This window comes from Pseudoliparis swirei, chromosome 3, assembly GCF_029220125.1.
Source record: "Pseudoliparis swirei isolate HS2019 ecotype Mariana Trench chromosome 3, NWPU_hadal_v1, whole genome shotgun sequence".
Classification (NCBI taxonomy): Eukaryota; Metazoa; Chordata; class Actinopteri; order Perciformes; family Liparidae; genus Pseudoliparis; species Pseudoliparis swirei.
In genome coordinates this window covers 23,657,465-23,679,964 of record NC_079390.1, presented here as the reverse complement: position 1 = coordinate 23,679,964, position 22,500 = coordinate 23,657,465, and the positions used below count along the sequence as shown (strand labels likewise).

Below are 22,500 nucleotides of genomic sequence, written 5' to 3'. Positions count from 1 at the left end.
TCTCAAACAAATATGTAATCAGTTTATTAAATACGAAAAGTGCATATATATATATATATATATATTACTTAACAATTAATTTGAAAGGGAATATTGTTGTTTTGACTCACTACACTTGAGAGCTGTAGTATTTCTCATACATGGAGTACACCTTTTAATCTGTACCCTACCTTATATGTAGCATTTAGAATTTAAGACTCTTTTTTTATTTTTATATTTCATTTACTTAGTTAAGCGACAATAATGAAAATAGTGTGTGTAATATATTACTCCCTTTCATCCTCTGCCGCGTGACACCACGAAACCGGAAATAGCAGAAAAGGAATCATCTCGCTTCTTTACACCACTCTTCTTCTCGTGTCTGCACAGTATCTTCGCGCGTGCGCAGTGTACTCAATCTAGCACGCAACTCCTCCCGCAGCATCCCGGGGAGAAAAAGAAAATTAAAAAGAGAGAATAAATCCCATTAACAGCTGGCCGGAGATCAGTTTACTGCACCTTCGAGTTAACCTCACCGCCGCGTGCGGATCAGACCAACGGCCCCCTGTGACGTCACACCTGAACAGAGCAGGAGCACAGGATGAGCTCATAGTTGACCTCTGCTGTCACGATGAAGGTCATTTCATTTGAACTGATCTAATGTGACGCTATTAAACCACATTAATGTGCTTACAGAATAAGACAATGCTGAGTTCAAGTATAGGTTACTGTTATTCACATAAACACAGTTGTGGAGGCTCTATACTCAAGTGTTTATAATATAATGTACGTTTTACTCCCCTATATGTACTTATATATCTACTGGCTATTTTCCAGACTAATAGATTAAAGTGTAGTTATTTTATTTATACATTGGGATGCTTTTGTTACATTTTAAACCCCAAAGTAGAAAGTATGTAACATAGTTTCACATGAAAACGCCGCAATGCAACAGCAATAATATTGTAATATAATATATAATATAATAGCATTTAATATAATGATAATAATAATAATAATATAAATAATAGAGGCTATTTGTATATAATTTCCCTGATCAAGAAATTAATTAAGATAAAGAAAAATTACCATTTAATCATTTATTGTGTCTGAAAAGCTCAGAATGAGATATATTGATTTCACCCCAACAAAGGAAGTAGAAGAATACAATAATCTTAAACGGTACATTTGGTTGACAATCCGCATGTTACACCACATTCTGATTTATATTGATGTATATGATACAGATGACAGAGTTTTGCAGAAACACTATAGAAATCTCAATAATTCCAGCACAATTACATTTATTTATTTTAAAATACTCTCAGATCCACACAAAAAGCATCTGATTACATGAACAGGAGAGTCGTATATATATATATATATATATATATATATATACATACATATATACATACATATTTTATGCACGGTTTGAGGCTAGCAACAACAGCGCTAGCTCGCCGGCTAACAACAACACCGTTAGCGTAGCCGAGGTGAGTTCTACCGCTGGGGATGAACACACACTCTCTGTGACCGAGCACAGTGTGAGGAGGGCTCTGTTGAGGGTGAACACCAGGAAAGCTGCAGGTCCAGATGGCATATCTGGGCGAGTACTGAAGACCTGTGCTAACCAGCTAGCTCCAGTGTTCACCACAATATTCAACCTCTCCCTGGCTGAGTCCGTGGTCCCCGCCTGCTTCAAGAGATCCACTATTGTCCCTGTGCCCAAGAATGCTTCTCCAGCATGTATGAATGACTACCGACCGGTGGCCCTCACCTCGGTGGTCATGAAATGCTTTGAGAGGCTGATAAAGGACTACATCTGCGCCTTCCTCCCTTCCTCCATGGACCCGCTGCAGTTTGCTTATCGCCCAAACAGATCCACGGATGATGCTGTCTCCCAGGTACTGCACCACACTCTCTCATCTGGACAGCCAGAGGGGGCTATGTGAGACTGCTGTTCATTGATTATAGTTCAGCTTTCAACACCATAGTCCCTCCAGACTGGCCGGCAGGCAGATTGAGCTGGAACTGAACGACCCCCTGTGTGCTTGGATCCTGGACTTCCTGACCGCCAGGCCACAGGTGGTCAGGGTGGGCAGACACACCTCCAAATCCCTCACCCTGAACACAGGATCCCCCAGGGTTGCGTCCTCAGCCCCTACTGTACTCCCTGTACACACATGACTGTGTGGCCAGGTTCAGCTCAACACCATCATCAAGTTTGCGGATGACACAGTGGTGGTGGGCCTGATCTCCGACAACGACGAGAAGGCCTACCTGGAGGAAGTTGCTGATCTGTCACTCTGGTGCCAGGACAACAGCCTCATCATGAATGTCACCAAAACTAAGGAGCTGATTGTGGACTTTAGGAAGGTACAACAACAGAGGACGTACTCACCACTGGGGATTAACGGGACTACTGTGGAGAGGGTGAGCGGGTATAAATACCTGGGAGTCCACATCACCGAGGATCTGACATGGTCAACAAACACAGACACTCTGGTGAGAAAGGCAAGGCAGCGCCTCTACCACCTCAGGCAGCTGAGGAAATTTAAAGTTTCCCAGAGGATCCTTCAGTCCTTCTACTCTGGAGCTGTAGAGGCGTCCTGACAGGAAGCATCACAGCCTGGTTTGGCAACTGCTCCGCTCAGGACAGGAAGGCTCTGCAGAGAGTAGTGCGTTCGGCTGAGCGCACTATTGGAACTACACTCCCCACCCTGCAGGACTTGTACACCAGGAGGTGCAGAACCAGAGCCGGCAGGATCATGAAGGATCCTCACCACCCCAACAACAGACTGTTTCAACTGCTGCGGTCAGGCAGGCGCCTCCGTAGTCACGCTGCAAGAACAGAGAGACTGAGACGGAGTTTCTTTCCTCAGGCCATCAGGATTGTGAACTCCGACCTCACCAGGACCCCCACATAGACCCACACAACTGCCCCTCTTAGGCACACACACACACACACACACACTTACTGTAAATATTGTGTTGTTTTTTATTTGTAAATAGTGTGTACTTGTTGCCCTTGCACATTCCTGCTGAGCATTGCCACTTTCATTTCACTGCACACCCTGTGTGTGTATGTGACAAATAAAACATCTTGAATCTTGAATCTTGAATATGTGTGAGTGAAGCTGTCAGCGCAGCGTTGTGGGAAGCAGGGAGATGTGCTGTGAGGCGTTCAGTGTAACTTTGTGTGCAGGATTTCTCAGAAATGCGTCGTTGTGGTTGAGCGAAGGCAACGCTGCCAAAAACACCTTCAGGCGCTTTCCCTGCAACGGGCGCGCAGCTGGCAGACACTCTGAGAAGCTGCTCCTCTTTCAACCCAAAATAACTTCTTATTCATGTCAACGCTCATATCTCACATCTCACGTTTGCATATGCAGTCATAAATGTAGATGTACTGTTTATATACGCAGGACATCGCCTTCAGCTTCCCTCAGCATCCTTCTATCTTCTGAAACAACACAGAGGAGATCCTGCAGGGATGGAGACCCTGAGGTGCAGTGATGTGTTTCAGCCGCTAGGTGTCGCTGTGGGTAACTGTGTGAGTGAGATGGATGTTTTCAGAAAAGTGAATGCAAGTTTAGATTCAACCCCGTTATGCAAAGTGTCATTTATGAACTGTTACTGCAACAACAACAACAACAACAACACGTCATCCTTTTACTTTAGTTTGGTGTATATATAAAACATGTTCAGCTTTTTATAATAATATAATATATATTTACTTATTATTTTATAATATTTATTATTATTTTATAATATGTATTATTATCTTATAATAATTATTAATACTTTTTAATGCTTTATTCATCTTAAGAAATTAGAGGATTAAAGAAAAACGAAAATGAACATTAAATCATCAAAACTCAAATTATACTGCAAAAAAAATATGTTTAAAATCTATATGAATACAACAATCTGATTCTATTTGTGGTATTCATAAAATGTAGGTATATATATATATATATCATTATACAACATTCATATTCTGCTCATGAACATTTCGTCATAGAGTTCTTTATGGAAAAGGATTAACATGCAAAACATTAAGTTTATAAGATTAACTTGGAGAGAAAAGTCAAAGCCAAACATTTTTTTTTCTTTTGCCGGGAGGATTTTATATTGAATTTGTATTTCTTATTTTTTTTTCAAGTACATTGAATATTAAACACGGATTAGTGGATTCCTCCTGTCACTGAACTATTGACTTTTACCCCCTGAAGCTTTAAAGGTGTAACGTCTCGCCGGCTGGCTTATTTCAAACTTATTTAAAACAAATTATATTGTTTTTGGAGAATCTGATGTTTGCAAGATACATAATTACATTGATCACATTGACCACATTGATCACATTGACCACATTGACTACATTGATCACATTGATTACATTGACCACATTGACCACATTGACCACATTGATCACATTGACCACATTGATTACATTGATCACATTGACCACATTGACCACATTGACTACATTGATCACATTGATCACGTTGATCACATTGATCACATTGACCACATTGATCACATTGATTACATTGACTACATTGACCACATTGATCACATTGACCACATTGACCACATTGATCACATTGACCACATTGATCACATTGCCCACATTGACCACATTGATCACATTGATCACTGAGTCTCTCTCTCTCCTCCGCCGACGTCTTGTTTCCATTAAACATATTTAACTTGTTTTCCATATAATCTGGAGGATCATTAAATGGACCACTAGAGACGCGTCTGTCGCCAACATTCATTTATAGATTGTCCTCCAGTCATATGGATGCCCCCCCCCCCCCCCCCCGCTTCAAAGACTTTAAACGATGTCACCGAGTGACAATCAAACCTCCAGAAGACGAGGAACAAAGTTCTAATGAACCCGGAGCCGAAGATCAGCGACGTAAACACGAGGATGGAGAACAGATGTGAAGACGAGCCGCCGGAGGAGGAAGAAACACGACGTCATCGCTTCACTCAGAGGTCAGGACGGGTCCAAGCGCCTCCACCTCGCCTCCATCCTTCTCTCCTTCCATCCTTCCTTCCATCCTTCCCTCCTTTCCTCCTTCCATCCTTCCTTCCATCCTCTCTTCCATCCTTCCATCATTCTCTCCTTCCATCCTTCCAGCCTTCCTTCCTTCCTTCAATCCTTCTATCTTTCCATCCTTCCTTCCATCCTTCTCTCCTTCCATCCTTCCTTCCAACATTCCTTCCTTCCATCCTACCATCCTTCCATCCTTCGCTCCATCCTTCCATCCATCCATCTTTCCCTCCTTCCATCCTTCCAGCCTTCCTTCCTTCAATCCTTCTATCTTTCCATCCTTCCTTCCATCCTTCTCTCCTTCCATCCTTCCTTCCAACATTCCTTCCTTCCATCCTGCCATCCTTCCATCCTTCGCTCCATCCTTCCATCCTTCCATCCTTCCATCCTTCGCTCCATCCTTCCATCCATCCATCTTTCCCTCCTTCCCTCCTTCCTTTTTTCCTCCCTCCATCCTTCCATCTTTCCCTCCTTCCCTCCTTCCTTCCCTCCTTCCATCCTTCCCTCCTTCCATCCTTCTGTCCTTCTCTCCTTCCCTCCTTATGAGTCATCTCTTTCCTCTGCAGCTGGAGTCCATGAGTGAATAAACAGACTGTCCTTCCTCCTCGGTCTCAACGCAACATTCAGGACATTTAAAAGTTATTTAAAGTTGTTTTAGTGGTAAAAGTTTCTCCTGCTTCACATTTTATAAAAAGGAAGCTAGGAGACGACGTGAGGTCACTCGGTCCGAAGGTAGCGACGGGAAAACTGCAAAAACAAAACCTGTCGTGAGATCGAACACTTTAATATAAAATGATTAGATTAATCAGAGCGCGCACACATACACACACACACACACAAACACAGACAGACACACACATACACACACTTACGCATACACACAAACACACACAGACACACACACACACACACACGTCATAGTTTACCGTCATTTCTCTTGATCAAAACAAAGCCGGCCGCTTTAATAATAATAATGATAATGAGCGTAGATCACCATGACGACCTGTCATGGCGTCGCGTGGGAACAGAAACAATGAGCCGCGTGAAGACGCCGCGTTGTCCAGGAGGCCTGAAGTCAGCCTGAAGTCAGCCTGAAGTCAGCCTGAAGTCAGCCTGAAGTCAGCCTGAAGTCAGCCTGAAGTCAGCCTGAAGTCAGCCTGAAGTCAGCCTGAAGTCAGCCGGGCGCCGATCCCAACAGAAGGTTCCCCCTTTAAAAGATCAAAGAGCAGAAGAAGTGGCACATGAGTTTGGAAACCAGCAGTTTGAAACCAGCAGTTTGGAACCAGCAGTTTGAAACCAGCAGTTTGAAACCAGCAGTTTGAAACCAGCAGTTTGAAACCAGCAGTTTGGAACCAGCAGTTTGAAACCAGCAGTTTGAAACCAGCAGTTTGGAACCAGCAGTTTGAAACCAGCAGTTTGAAACCAGCAGTTTGGAACCAGCAGTTTGAAACCAGCAGTTTGAAACCAGCAGTTTGAAACCAGCAGTTTGAAACCAGCAGTTTGGAACCAGCAGTTTGGAACCAGCAGTTTGAAACCAGCAGTTTGGAACCAGCAGTTTGGAACCAGCAGTTTGGAACCAGCAGTTTGGAACCAGCAGTTTGTCTCTGCGGCTCATTTAACTTCAACATTCACGTGTTTCAGTTGTTTGATCGGCGGTGAAGATGAGAGATCCTTCCTGTCTGAACCTAGAAACACAATGGAGGCACGGGAAAAGGTCACGGCTGTGTGTGTGTGTGTGTGTGTGTGTGTGTGTGTGTGAGTGTGTGTGAGTGTGTGTGTGAGTGTGTGTGTGTGTGTGTGTGTGTGTGAGTGTGTGTGAGTGTGTGTGTGAGTGTGTGTGTGTGTGTGTGTGTGTGTGTGTGTGTGTGTGTGTGTGTGTGTGTGTGTGAGTGTGTGTGTGTGTGTGTGAGTGTGTGTGTGAGTGTGTGTGTGTGTGTGTGTGTGTGTGTGAGTGTGTGTGTGTGTGTGTGAGTGTGTGTGTGTGTGTGTGTGTGAGTGTGTGTGTGTGTGTGTGTGTGAGTGTGTGTGTGTGTGTGTGTGTGTGTGTGTGTGTGTGTGTGTGTGTGTGTGTGTGTATGCATGATGAGTCTCTATCTCACGGTAGCGTATATATAAGCGGATACATGATGATCTCTATCTCTCGTTCACGGCGTCCGAGGTTAGGAGACGTTTTCGTGGTTTCCGCCTCGAGGCAGAGATGAGCCGATAATGGCGCTCAGCCGCCTCGCCTCGTCGTGGAAAGGAGGCGGCGTTGCTCAACAGGGGCGCGTGTTGTGCAACATATACGGGGATTTACACTTTCTCGAAAAAATACCTTTTAATGCCTGTTATATAAGTGATGACAGCTGAGTGGGGGGGACAGATTCCAGCTAACAGCAAAGAGTTAACAACTAACAGCTAACAGTTAAAAGACCACATCTAACACTTAACAGCTAACAGCTAACAGTTACTAGTTAACATTTAACTGCTAACAGTTACCAGCGAACAGTTAACAGTTAACAGTTAACAATGAACTGCTAATAGCCACCAGTTAACAGTTAGCCTACTAGCTATCAGTTGTCAAATACCAGTTGACTGCTAACAGCTAACAGCTAACTGAACTACCAGTTCACAAGCTTCAAGAAGCCACTGGTTCGCTGCTCTGCGGACAGCGCGGCGGGTTAGCGTGGAGCAGACAGCGCGGCGGGTTAGCGTGGAGCGGACAGCGCGGCGGGTTAGCGGACAGCGCGGCGGGTTAGCGTGGAGCGGACAGTGCGGCGGGTTAGCGTGGAGCGGACAGCGCGGCGGGTTAGCGGACAGCGCGGCGGGTTAGTGGACAGCGCGGCGGGTTAGCGTGGAGCGGACAGCGCGGCGGGTTAGCGTGGAGCGGACAGCGCGGCGGGTTAGCGTGGAGCGGACAGCGCGGCGGGTTAGCGTGGCGCTTCCTACTCGGCTGCTTGTTTCTGAGTTTGAATGAAGTTCGACGCCTCACTGCAGGTTCGTGTCTCGACGGCGGGGGCCGGGGGGGTTCAATCACACACCTGGACAGGATCTCTACCCTACTAATTAAATTGCAACACAACTTAACACTTTATGAAAATAAAAAATAAGAAAACATCATACGTTCAGTTAAAATGAAGCTGTTTGTAGCCTTTAAAGACGGCAGCTTGCCGACGCCGCGGTGGGGTAATGACAGAGCCGGGCTGCGGGCGGCCGGGGAACCTCCCGCGGATGTTCAAGGCCCTTCGGATCACAGTGTTCCCCGCGATGGAGCCACACTGATCTGGAGGAGCATGTATTAGGATCCAATATGGAACTTCTACCACAAACTATCAACCCAAGTGTCACACCGGTGTGTGTGCTGAATACAGGACCCTGTAATCAACTGATTCTCCATATTCCCCCCCCCCCCCCCCCCCCCTCAGGTGCCTCGCCAACATCAAAGGAGGTAAAGGATGGCGCCGTATCTCCGCGCGCCTTGTGCCTTCTACTGTATGAAAAGGGCCCCGAGACGCCGCCGGGGAGCCGCCGAGCAAATCAGATGTCACGACTGCCACGTGTTTCGCTACCTGGCAGGTAGACGCCGTCTGCTCAGAGGGTCGTGGATTCCACCTGCGCCTGCTTTAGGACACGGGATCAGATACTGCTTTATTTATCTAGTTATTTTTTAGTATTCCGTGCTTTTATTTAAACCATCAGAATTTAGACGTTTTAACTTCGATGAAAGTTTCGGGGGGAAATTAACCGTGTGCTCAAGTACTCAAAGTCAAAATGAGATGCATAAATATTAGACATCAACACGAAGCCTGAGGCGGCGAACTGACTGACAAAGTGAAGCGAGATTACGGGTCACATCTCAGGCGTCTGACAGCTCGCTGATAAAGAAACCGTTCGCTCCTTCAGGAAAGTTGTGCTCCGCTCACCTGAGTCTACAAGATGACTTCCTGCAGCCGTCCAGGTGCACATTTACACGTTCTTTAGTTTATGACTTATCGATCGCGACACTTTATTATGTCCACTGAATTAAGGAGTAGCTTGTTATTATTTATGTTACTTTAACTTCACCAATTGCACAAAATAAGAGCGTTTTTTTTAAATCACTCAAGAGTAGATACAAGTATAAAGTGAAAGCCTTAAAAACACAAACAAGAGGTATTTAAATTGATTAAATTAAATTAAATTGAATTGTGAAACGTCTCTGAGGTTGATTATGGAGCAGAGGGCCCGGGGGAGAGAAGCTGAGCACCAACGAAGAAGAAAGAAGAAGGAAAAAAAGGAAAAACTGGCGCCGCTCGTCGGGCCCCGAGCCGCCAAAAACCTCGCTCTGCTTTTTGGATCGTCGCTTGGATTTCAATCGTCTCCGGATGCCGAATGTCAGACGACTCCTTCAAACGACTCTCTTTCGCTCCTGGGAAGATGGATGAAGGTGCAGAAGTTGTGTTTTGTTTTGGTCTTTAATCAATAAGTGGAGGTCTGATCGTGATCAATAAGTGGAAGTCTGATCGTGATCAATAAGTGGAGGTCTGATCATGATCAATAAGTGGAGGTCTGATCGTGATCAATAAGTGGAGGTCTGATCATGATCAATAAGTGGAGGTCTGATCGTGATCAATAAGTGGAGGTCTGATTGTGATCAATAAGTGGAGGTTTGATCGTGATCAATAAGTGGAGGTCTGATCGTGATCAATAAGTGGAGGTCTGATCGTAATCAATATGTGGAGGTCTGATCGTGATCAATAAGTGGAGATCTGATCATGATCAATAAGTGGAGGTCTGATCGTGATCAATAAGTGAACGTCTGAACGTGATCAATAAGTGGAGGTCTGATCATGATCAATAAGTGGAGGTCTGATCGTGATCAATAAGTGGAGGTCTGATCGTGATCAATAAGTGGAGGTTTGATCGTGATCAATAAGTGAACGTCTGAACGTGATCAATAAGTGGAGGTCTGATCGTGATCAATAAGTGGAGGGTTGATCGTGATCAATAAGTGGAGGTCTGATCGTGATCAATAAGTGGAGGTTTGATCGTGATCAATAAGTGAACGTCTGAATGTGATCAATAAGTGGAGGTCTGATTGTGATCAATAAGTGGAGGTCTGATCGTGATCAATAAGTGGAGGTCTGATCGTGATCAATAAGTGGAGGTTTGATCGTGATCAATAAGTGGAGGTCTGATCGTGATCAATAAGTGGAGGTCTGATCGTGATCAATAAGTGGAGGTCTGATCGTGATCAATAAGTGGAGGTCTGATCGTGATCAATAAGTGGAGGTCTGATTGTGATCAATAAGTGGAGGTCTGATCGTGATCAATAAGTGGAGGTCTGATCGTGATCAATAAGTGAACGTCTGAACGTGATCAATAAGTGGAGGTCTGATCGTGATCAATAAGTGGAGGTTTGATCGTGATCAATAAGTGGAGGTCTGATCGTGATCAATAAGTGGAGGTCTGATAGTGATCAATAAGTGGAGGTCTGATCGTGATCAATAAGTGGAGGTCTGATCATGATCAATATGTGGAGGTTTGATCGTGATCAATAAGTGGAGGTTTGATCGTGATCAATAAGTGGAGGTCTGATCGTGATCAATAAGTGGAGGTTTGATCGTGATCAATATGTGGAGGTTTGATCGTGATCAATAAGTGGAGGTCTGATCGTGATCAATAAGTGGAGGTTTGATCGTGATCAATAAGTGGAGGTCTGATCGTGATCAATAAGTGGAGGTCTGATCGTGATCAATAAGTGGAGGTTTGATCGTGATCAATAAGTGGAGGTCTGATCGTGATCAATAAGTGGAGGTCTGATCGTGATCAATAAGTGGAGGTTTGATCGTGATCAATAAGTGGAGGTCTGATCGTGATCAATAAGTGGAGGTCTGATCGTGATCAATAAGTGGAGGTCTGATCGTGATCAATAAGTGGAGGTTTGATCGTGATCAATAAGTGGAGGTCTGATCGTGATCAATAAGTGGAGGTTTGATCGTGATCAATAAGTGGAGGTCTGATCGTGATCAATAAGTGGAGGTCTGATCGTGATCAATAAGTGGAGGTTTGATCGTGATCAATAAGTGGAGGTCTGATCGTGATCAATAAGTGGAGGTCTGATCGTGATCAATAAGTGGAGGTTTGATCGTGATCAATAAGTGGAGGTTTGATCGTGATCAATAAGTGGAGGTCTGATCGTGATCAATAAGTGGAGGTCTGATCGTGCTCAATAAGTGGAGGTCTGATCGTGATCAATAAGTGGAGGTCTGATCGTGATCAATATGTGGAGGTTTGATCGTGATCAATAAGTGGAGGTTTGATCGTGATCAATAAGTGGAGGTCTGATCGTGATCAATAAGTGGAGGTCTGATCATGATCAATAAGTGGAGGTCTGATCGTGATCAATAAGTGGAGGTCTGATCGTGATCAATATGTGGAGGTTTGATCGTGATCAATAAGTGGAGGTTTGATCGTGATCAATAAGTGGAGGTCTGATCGTGATCAATAAGTGGAGGTTTGATCGTGATCAATAAGTGGAGGTCTGATCGTGCTCTGCTCCTCGGCCCTTTTCACTGGTTCTGTTTTAGATTTTAAAGATTACGATCAAGACACGCTGGAACGTTTTGGTTTTAGAATTCATTTAAACATTTTAACTAAGTTTATATGACGTAATCCGTAAGTTTTATCGGCCAATCGAACGTCTTCATTTTCTTATGTCTCCGTTCTTTTTTGGGGAATTTCTCTATCAAGCTTTTTGTTGCGCAATCGCGTTTGACTTGAAACTCTGTGGAAACTTTATTTTAAATTCTTCATGTCGTCGACATTTTGGAAGAGATTTGGGTACAAATGTGTGAAACAATGTAGATTGAATCAAAATGCTTTGTTGATATGTTGCTTTGAATGTGGGTTGAAAATCAAATGTTATAAATTATCAAAGTTTATCCCCTAAAAAACCCGTAATAAATGTACTTTTTCTTTAGTTTTAGGAGTTTCTCCCGACATGAAGAGATAATAATCTGTCCGCTCGTGGGTTTATTTTGGCTTTTCTGAAACACGTGTGTGTGTGTGTGTGTGTGTGTGTGTGTGTGTGTGTGTGTGTGTGTGTGTGTGTGTGTGTGTGTGTGTGTGTGTCTCGGGGTCTGAATACAACGCCAGCCGTCATCGTGGTTACGCATTGTTTTCATTATTATACCAAAAAAGAAACAATCGTGACTTATCTTAACATATATTTAAGACACATGTTTTACATTTAGCATTTTGATTTCTTCGAGTTACGATAAACATAACGCTCTCATATGCGCTAATCACGTTACTTTAGAAATGTAATAAACTGAGTTTACTGAACTCTCAGTCGGGAAGATTCGTGTTCCTGAATTCTGAAACGGGGATTCTGTGTGTCACACTCACACACACTCACACACACACATACACACTCACTCAATCACACACACACACACACACACTCATCACACACTCATCACACACTCTCACGCACTCATCACACACTCTCACACACTCTCACACACTCTCACACACTATCACACACTCATCACACACTCATCACACACTCTCACACACTCATCACACACTCTCACACACTCTCACACACTCATCACACACTCATCACACACTCATCACACACTCATCACACACTCTCACACACTCATCACACACTCATCACACACTCTCACACACTCATCACACACTCATCACACACTCATCACACACTCATCACACACTCATCACACACTCTCACACACTCTCACACACTCATCACACACTCATCACACACTCTCACACACTCACACTCTCATCACACACATCACACACTCACACACTCATCACACACTCATCACACTCTCATCACACTCATCACACACTCTCACACACTCTCACACACTCATCACACACTCATCACACACTCTCACACACTCTCACACACTCATCACACACTCATCACACACTCTCACACACTCTCACACACTCGCAGTGTTCCGCTGTGTGTTTGTTTACAGGCTAAATGTTGGACGTGTTTTTGTATTTGGTTGTTTAACAAGTTATTTGTTGACCTACTTAACGAATCCAAGTTTATTTAAGGATTCTTGAGTCTGCGTAAACTTTTCCATCCTGTTTATTTAAATTACAAACATCCAACACAGCATCTGCAAGACGTTTTCTAAAGGCCTCGCTTTGCCTCACATATAGCAGAACTACAAACAAATACTTTATATGTATATATATATATAGAGAGAGAGAGAGAGAGGGGGGGGAGAGAGAGAGAGAGGATCTCAACCATCAAAGCTTGAGGTTTTGCGGACTCAAAAGTCTCGTCTCCCGCAGGCCCCCATCACCTAACTAACCCCTCCCCCTCTCTTAGTCTCAGTGAGAAGATGACAAGGCCCAGAGGATCAGGGGTCATTAACTAGGACCTAGAGGATCAGGGGTCATTAACTAGGACCTAGAGGATCAGGAGTCATTAACTAGGACCTAGAGGATCAGGGGTCATTAACTAGGACCTAGAGGATCAGGGGTCATTAACTAGGACCTAGTGGATCAGGAGTCATTAACTAGGACCTAGTGGATCAGGGGTCATTAACTAGGACCTAGAGGATCAGGAGTCATTAACTAGGACCTAGTGGATCAGGGGTCATTAACTAGGACCTAGTGGATCAGGGGTCATTAACTAGGACCTAGAGGATCAGGGGTCATTAACTAGGACCTAGAGGACCAGGGGTCATTAACTAGGACCTAGAGGATCAGGAGTCATTAACTAGGACCTAGAGGATCAGGAGTCATTAACTAGGACCTAGAGGATCAGGAGTCATTAACTAGGACCTAGTGGATCAGGGGTCATTAACCCTTTAACTGCCTGCTCTACATTTTGGTAGAGCACATTTTGAGTCACTATATCTAATTGAAAAAATGTATTGACCATAACTTAACCTGATTGAGCTATCTCTACCACTTGGTTGAGGTATCTTATTGTAAAAAAATCTACTAGATGTCACTGTGTCTTTAAGAAATAGGCCTTCTTAGCTTGCCTCTTCACAGGAAGTTAGCAAGACAAATTTTCCTCCAGACATGTGGACATTATTTGGTGAAAATCTCAAAGGTAAGTGAATTTATTTGACATATTACAGCACTTGAGGTCTTACTGAACAGAATTATGTAACTTGATACCAAAAAAAAACCCTGAATAAGGGTCAAATAATTTCCAAAAAACATGCTCTACCAAACGGTTTAATTGTCAGTTCATAATATAGGTAGCGAGTTAAGCTAATGTAAATAAAAGTAAGTATTTGCTTTGAAATAAAACACATCTGATTATTCATTGTTGTCAATATGATACAGTTAATGTTATTTCATCTTATATATGCTAAAAGGATTTCATAAGTAGGATTTCGAAATAACTGTTGTTACCGAATGGTTGATTTAGCATGTTATGGTAAACGTAGTGATTCGAAGATAATAAAAAACAATAGATATGAATATTCACTGCAGTTAATATATATGTAATGGTATTCCATTCCTTTCTGGTTTACAAACAACAGATGGATGCTAAATCTTTTTACGGTGCAAGGCCACGCAACTTTTTGGCACTTATACCAGAAAATCCTCAAGACTGATGCTGATCTGAGTGATGACGATGACCAAATTGAGGATCCTGATTATCAGCCCACACATGCAGAAGACACTGGGGACACTTCTTTTGAATCCATGGATGAGGAAGAGGTTGCCTCAACAAGCACATCTTCAACACTGCCTCCTTGTAAGAAGAGCAGAAAAGGGAAGAACACCCTAAAAACAGTTTCCATGGAGGAGCCAGAGGACCCACCTGATCCAAACAAAAGCACAAGGAGAATCTGGAAGCATGAAGACATTGAGGAATTCCAGGTTCCTGAATCAAGATTTGAACCCCCTGAGGCTGTAAAGACACCCTTCCAGTACTTCAAAATGCTCTTCACTGACGAGATGATTGAACATATTGCTCATCATACCAATCTGTACTCTGCCCATGAGTTGGGTGATCCAATCAAGACTAGCCCTGAAGAGATTGAAGATTTCCTGTCAATACTACTCTTCATGGGTGTGTTCAACTTCCCAGCCATGGAAGACTACTGGCACCACGAGTCACGTTTTGATCTGATAGCTGATATCATGCCGAAGAAGAGATTCCAGCTGTTACGCCGGTTCATTCATTTTAATGATAATCAACAGTGTAACGACAGTCCAGACAGATTTTACAAAATCCGCCCCCTCTTTGATATGCTTCGTGAGCAGTGTCTCCTGATTCCATCCACTTACAAGCACAGTGTGGATGAGGTCATGGTGGCATATAAAGGCACACGGGCTGGCACTCTCCGCCAATATATTGCCAACAAGCCAGACAAATGGGGCTTTAAATTGTTCTGCCGAGCCAGTTCATCTGGCATCATCCATGACCAACTGCTCTATCAAGGGGCATCCACATTCTTCAATGTTGCCCTAAGTGAGGAGGAGCAGGGGCTACTTCTAGTGGTAATAACGTTATGCAAAACCATAACACAGCCACGTCTTTCTGTTGTCTTCTGTGACAACTACTTCACCAGTTTCAACTTGATCCAGAAGCTGAACGCAAACTTGGGTGTCAAGTTCATTGGCACTGTCCGACCAAACCGCATTGGTGGAGCTACCTTGATGGTAGACAAACAGCTGATGAAGAAAGGACGTGGAGCTTTTGATTACAGGTCTGCTGAAGGGGTGATCGCAGTGAAATGGTATGACAACAAATGCGTCAACCTTCTGAGCAATGCCTGTGGGATCATGCTTCTTTCAACTGTCAAACGGTGGAGCAAAGTGGCCCGTGCAAAGATTAATGTCCCGTGCCCATCACTCATTCCTGCCTACAATCAGCATATGGGAGGCATTGATCTTTCTGACATGCTGGTACACCTATACAAGACCCCTGCCAAGTCATGGCGATGGTACATTCCCCTCTTTGGATATATCCTTGACTTGTGCATCTCAAATTCCTGGCTGGTCTACAAGAGGGATTGTGGCCTACTGAATGAAAAACCAATGCCTATCAAAAGATTCCGCCTGGCAGTTGCCCACAGTTTGATGAGAGTCAACAAGCCAGCACCCAAAGTTGGCCGACCATCGTCCTGCTCTTCACTACCTCAGAAGAAATGCTACACCCCAAGACCCTCACAACTACAACCAGATGTGCGTTACGACAACTGTGGACATTGGCCGCTTCACTGTGACAAGCGTGGGAGGTGCAACCTGTGTCCAAAGGGTGTGTCAAGATGGAAGTGTCAGAAATGCAATGTTTTCCTGTGTTTGAATGCAAACCAGCAATGCTTTGTAGCATACCATGATAAATAAAGTGGATCTAATGCACAGATGAGGTGTATTGAGACTGAAATGATCGAAATGCAAAGTTGTTCTGTGTTTTGCAGTGTTCCCTTTGTTTGAATGAAAAACAAAATAGCATATCACCAAAAATCAGAAGTGTATCTAACATTTATGCTGTTTATTACTGCCATGTTACATTGTATTTGACTAATTCTACTATTTTGGTACTTTTACCATAAAGTGACATCTCAACCGTTTGGTAGATGCCTGTATTTACAAAATTGTGAGGTCTGTATCCAAAAATGTTTTTGATTGTTGTTATTACTGCCCCAAAGAAGTAAAATATGCAAAGAAATAATTTTTCCATTACTTTTTTCTTGGTGAGGACATTAAAGGGTTAACTAGGACCTAGAGGATCAGGGGTCATTAACTAGGACCTAGAGGACCAGGGGTCATTAACTAGGACCTAGTGGATCAGGAGTCATTAACTAGGACCTAGTGGATCAGGAGTCATTAACTAGGACCTAGAGGATCAGGAGTCATTAACTAGGACCTAGAGGATCAGGAGTCATTAACTAGGACCTAGTGGATCAGGAGTCATTAACTAGGACCTAGAGGATCAGGGGTCATTAACTAGGACCCAGAGGATCAGGGTCATTAACTAGGACCTAGTGGATCAGGGGTCATTAACTAGGACCTAGTGGATCAGGGGTCATTAACTAGGACCTAGTGGATCAGGGGTCATTAACTAGGACCTAGAGGATCAGGAGTCATTAACTAGGACCTAGTGGATCAGGGGTCATTAACTAGGACCTAGAGGATCAGGGGTCATTAACTAGGACCTAGTGGATCAGGAGTCATTAACTAGGACCTAGTGGATCAGGAGTCATTAACTAGGACCTAGTGGATCAGGGGTCATTAACTAGGACCTAGTGGATCAGGAGTCATTAACTAGGACCTAGTGGATCAGGAGTCATTAACCAGGACCCAGTGGATCAGGGGTCATTAACTAGGACCTAGAGGATCAGGAGTCATTAACTGGACCCAGTGGATCAGGGTCATTAACTGGGACCCAGAGGATCAGGAGTCATTAACCAGGACCCAGTGGATCAGGGGTCATTAACTGGACCCAGTGGATCAGGAGTCATTAACTGGGACCCAGTGGATCAGGGGTCATTAACTGGGACCTAGAGGATCAGGAGTCATTAACTAGGACCTAGTGGATCAGGGGTCATTAACTAGGACCTAGTGGATCAGGAGTCATTAACTAGGACCTAGTGGATCAGGAGTCATTAACTAGGACCTAGTGGATCAGGGGTCATTAAAAAGGTCAATAGTCCTCTCCAAATAATAAACAAAAATTATTAATAATATATAATACATACTAGCTAAACTATTGATACTAATATTACTGCTTTGTTTATATACTATTTTATTTTATTATGTTTATTTAAATGTCATGGACTGCTCTGTTGGGTTGAAAATGTTTTTATAAAAAGTACATTTATCGCCACAAAAAACTAACATATGAACGTCTTAAATATCTAAATATTATATTCTTAAACTAAACCGCTGACGACTTCTGTCATCGACCACATGAATAAAAAGTTCTTAAAACTCAATAACAGCAACGGGTGAGTGTGTGAGTGGTGTGTGTGTGTGTGTGTAGGTGTGTGTGTGAGTGTATGTGTGTGAGTGTGTGTGAGTGTGTGTGTGTGTGTGAGTGTGTGTGTGTGAGTGTGTGTGTGAGTGTGAGTGTGTGAGTGTGTGTGTGTGAGTGTGTGTGAGTGTGTGAGTGTGTGTGTGAGTGTGTAGTACGTGTGTACGTTAGTGTTCCCGCCGTATTATCCCATAAATCCTCACAATCTGTAAAGTATTGAGATGATTTGGAGATCAGACCCAGATGGGACCCAAACCCGTCTGATGAATAGTAATTCTGATGAAAGATGTTTGTATATGTATATATTTTAACAACAATAAACTGACAATTATGACAAATGATATGTATTTTTACTTTTTAGTCATGAAATCACAATCTAGTGTATATTTATCAGAAATCAGAATCAGAATCAGAATCAGAAACAGGTTTATTGCCAAAGAATGTTCATATTAAAAAAACACAAACAAACGAGGAACTTTTTTTGGCGGAAGGTGCAAGAATCGCACCAAGACGAGGCGCCGGCATGGCGCCATCTAGGAAAGGGTGGATGAAAGATGACAGCATAACATGAGGGAAGAGAGCGAGAAAAAAAAGCCACCCCGACTATGCCCCTAGAGGTACAGTGGAGCAGGAGAAACAAAAAACACCATTGCACAGAAGCACATACATCTTAGACATGACTTGCAACGAGTAGGAAGGGGGGGAGGGGAGGTAATCCAAAGATTGGGCGATAGCCCCGTCATTGGGGGCAGAAGGTAACCAGCACCGACAAGCAGCCAGCCCGGTCCATCGCCGTCACGGCGCCGGACGCAGACCCCGTCCTGTCACCCTGGGGGGGCAAAGCAGGCGAAGGCGTGGGATGGGGGGGGGGTAGTGAGTGCATTTCAGTTTGTTAAGTTCGTGTGAATGGCCCGGTGTATCGTCCTCCCCCAGTCCACAACAGACAAAGTTCTCAGGCCACAAGATGGTCGTTGCCATGGAGATGGCCTTGAAGGGGCCTGGGGAGAAAACAACCACAGGTGTCTGTGGATAGGGGGAAGGGAATGGGAATGAGAGAGTCTCGCTTCAGTGATCTTCGGGAGAGTTGTTATTCCAGTCACGGCCTTGGGCCCGTCCTGGTAGAGGGAGCCGAAAGTAGATAAGATTGGGATTGTTTGGTCTTCCAGTAGCTGCAATTCAGTTTTTCGCACCCACTATTCTTCCACGTTCCTCCCGTTTGCCAATAGGATTTCAAATCGATCCAATTTCATTTGCAGAGCCGTCAGCTTCTCCACGATGTTGTCATTCTGACGGTTTAATGCCAAAGTCTGAGTGCCAACAACTCTGCCCAACGCGTCAATCATGTCGGGCAGCCTTAGGGGGCTTTTAACGGCTGTCACCGTTTCCTTAATTTTCCGATAAACCAGGGCAGCGCCAAATCCAAACAGCAGAAATCCTGTAATCATAGTTCCGAATAGGTAGATGTCTTCTACGTCCTCCACGGAGAGTGGTGCTAGGCACAAGACCCGCCACTTCGCCCACGTCCATCGTGTATCCAGCAACATTCGTCCCGCAGGACAGGCAGGTTCCCCGAACCCGAGCTTCTCGTCGAGAAGATGGTGTCAGTGCTTAGGACCAGTTGATTACGTCCATGGTTTTTAGTTCGAAGAGCGATGCGGAGAGAGTCTCACAAGTATAGAGACAGACAAGACATGACGAGAGAGCCAAGCAGGGAGGGGAAGGTCATGGGGAGGAGAGGGGGAGAAAAGTGCGACCGCCTCCGTCGAGAGCCAAATCCATCAAAACTGAGGAGGTCTGAGGAGGTCTGAGGAGGTCTGATGGGGTCTGAGGGGGTCTGAGGAGGTCTGATGGGGTCTGATGGGGTCTGAGGAGGTCTGATGGGGTCTGAGGGGGTCTGAGGAGGTCTGATGGGGTCTGAGGAGGTCTGATGAGGTCTGATGGGGTCTGAGGAGGTCTGAGGGGGTCTGAGGGCCTCCTTTTCCCTCAGAGTCGGTTCCCTCCTCCACCTCTAGGGGGCAGTCTCGCTCCCCTTCAGAGGAGCTGACCAGTGGAGCCGATGACCCGCAGAGAGGAAACCAGCAGGGAGTCCGACCCCTGGACCCCCAGAAATAATGAAATAAATAAATATTTCATATTTTCTCCTCACAGAAACACAACAGGTCCGTTATGTTGCGCAACAGCTCGCGAGTTAAAATGTTGTTGTTTGAGATTACAAATAGATAATATGTATCTCTCTTAATGGGCACATATAGTAAATCACAGTTTAGTTTTAAACAAGTTTATATTGGAAAATAAAAGTTGGTAATGTATTTTATTTATTTATTACATATTTCATCTCAATTTGTATATAATTTTTTTCTTCCATTGAGTTTGATATCAAAAACAGTTTCACTTCCGCAAACATCAGCACTAAAGATCCACCCTGAGCATTATGAGAGAATATATATATATATATATATATATAACACGTTGCCAATCAGGCCGTCTGAAGACCTGAAAGCAGAGATTATGTAGGACATGGTGCCCGTGAGATGGATCTCTCTTTAAACTCGGAGACCTTCAAGCGTGTGAGGATTCGTCTCTCGACCTTGAACAAAAGAAAACACTTTAAAAGTTATATATATACATATATATATATATGTATATATATTTATATACATATATATATATTTTAAATGAGCCTTAAAAAGCCGTTGAGTCTCTCCGTCTCCGCTGCCAGCGCGCTGAACGTTGCCAGGTTGAGTTCTTTGTGCCGCGCGACCTTCAGATGAGGTCTCAGCTTCTTAAAGGGCCGGAGCACTTAATGTTCCCTGATGACTTGGTGTTTTATCTCATTTATTCTTCTCAGGAAAACTTCTCGTGGCTTTGGAGGCAAATTCTGGATGTTTTCCCTTTTTTTTTTTGTCGACCGTCTCTTGTGCCAAAACTAAAATGTGGTGTCCGAGTTTTGAATTGAGATAAATAATCCCCGGATCTTCAGTGTGATGAAGCTCAGAGCCTCGAATAAGAGCTGCTCGGTTTGTTCTGGAAGGATTACGCACGACTGAGTCCACAGGAACGGTTATGTGGGCCAGGAAGTCGTTTAGACTTCTATACAACCAGAGGAGTCGCCCCCTGGTGGTCAGGATAGAGAATGCAGCTTTAACACATGAAACATAGACTTCTATACAACCAGAGGAGTCGCCCCCTGGTGGTCAGGAGAGAGAATGCAGCTTTAACACATGAAGCATAGACTTCTATACAACCAGAGGAGTCGCCCCCTAGTGGTCAGGGAAAGAATGCAATGCCCGTGTCCCGATGTTACGCTCGTGCTTATCCGTCACTTAAAGAATACTTTAAAAAATATCTTTAAAAACAGAAAAAGACACAAAACACAAATTATTATTTGCTTATTTATTAGTCCAAATAATTATAAGCAATTTCGAAAAAGAAAATCTTTACTTTAGAGTTAGATATAGATAACTATTTAACTTATCTTGAGTATCGTTATTCACTCAGGGAGCGTTAACTCTTCAGTTTAATTAAAATGTTTTTAACGGATCAATCATGGAGCTGAGAGGTTTTCACTGAGGGGGGGGGGGGGGGGGGAATGACCCTTTATTCACCTTCCACCACTTCACTGAAGTGTGTGTGTGCGTGTGCAGGCACATGCGCGCGCACATACGTGTGGTTCACATGTGTTTGCTGCTTCCAATGCACACGTGTGTGTGTGTGTGTGTGTGTGTGTGTGTGTGTGTGTGTGTGTGTGTGTGTGTGTGTGTGTGTGTGTGTGTGTGTGCAGCGGGGCCGATCCTCGAACCCTTGATCTTCAACTGCATGAACTGGCATGGAAACACACACGCACACACACACACACACACACACGCACACACTCCCTAAACCTAAACAATGATCCATCATGGAGTCCACATCCTCCCCGGGCCACATCAGTCCCGTATGGCTGTCATGGCGACGGGGAGCCGCCCCTCACCACTAGAAAGAGACCACTGGATGCAGTCATGGAGGCTCTGATCTCGCTCTGCATCTGTGACGCTCCTCTCCTCCTCTCCTCCTCTCCTCCTCTCCTCCTCTTTCCCTCTTCTTCCTCTTCTGGAAAAGCCCCGAGGAGACAAATACAATGCTGAATTTGTGAATTTAGTTTTGAGTTTTGTTCCTTGTCATTCTGTCTGGCGTGTGTGAGTGTGTGTGTGTGTGTGCATATGTGTGTGTGTATGTGTGTGTGTGTATTTGTGTGTGTGCATATGTGTGTGTGCATGTGTGTGCATGTGTATGTATGTGTGAGTGAGTGTGTACGTGTGTGTGTGTGTGTACATGTGTGTGTCTGTTTGTGTGTTTGTATGTGTGTACATGCATGTGTGTGCATGTGTGTATATTTATAAATATTCTATTTTCAAGGATAAGCAGTTTGGATAATGTGTGTATATATATATGTATAAATATATTATATGAAATATATATATCATAGTTTATAGGCAGTAGAGTCGTAGTTCAATCGTTTTAA

The 22,500-nt window shown here is 44.0% G+C and overlaps 1 protein-coding gene across 1 annotated transcript in view; it reads left to right on the top strand.

Moving 5' to 3' along the window:
• Positions 1-22,500, top strand: part of jade2 (jade family PHD finger 2) — a 344,631-nt gene that overhangs the window by 119,052 nt on the left and 203,079 nt on the right. The window lies entirely within an intron of this gene.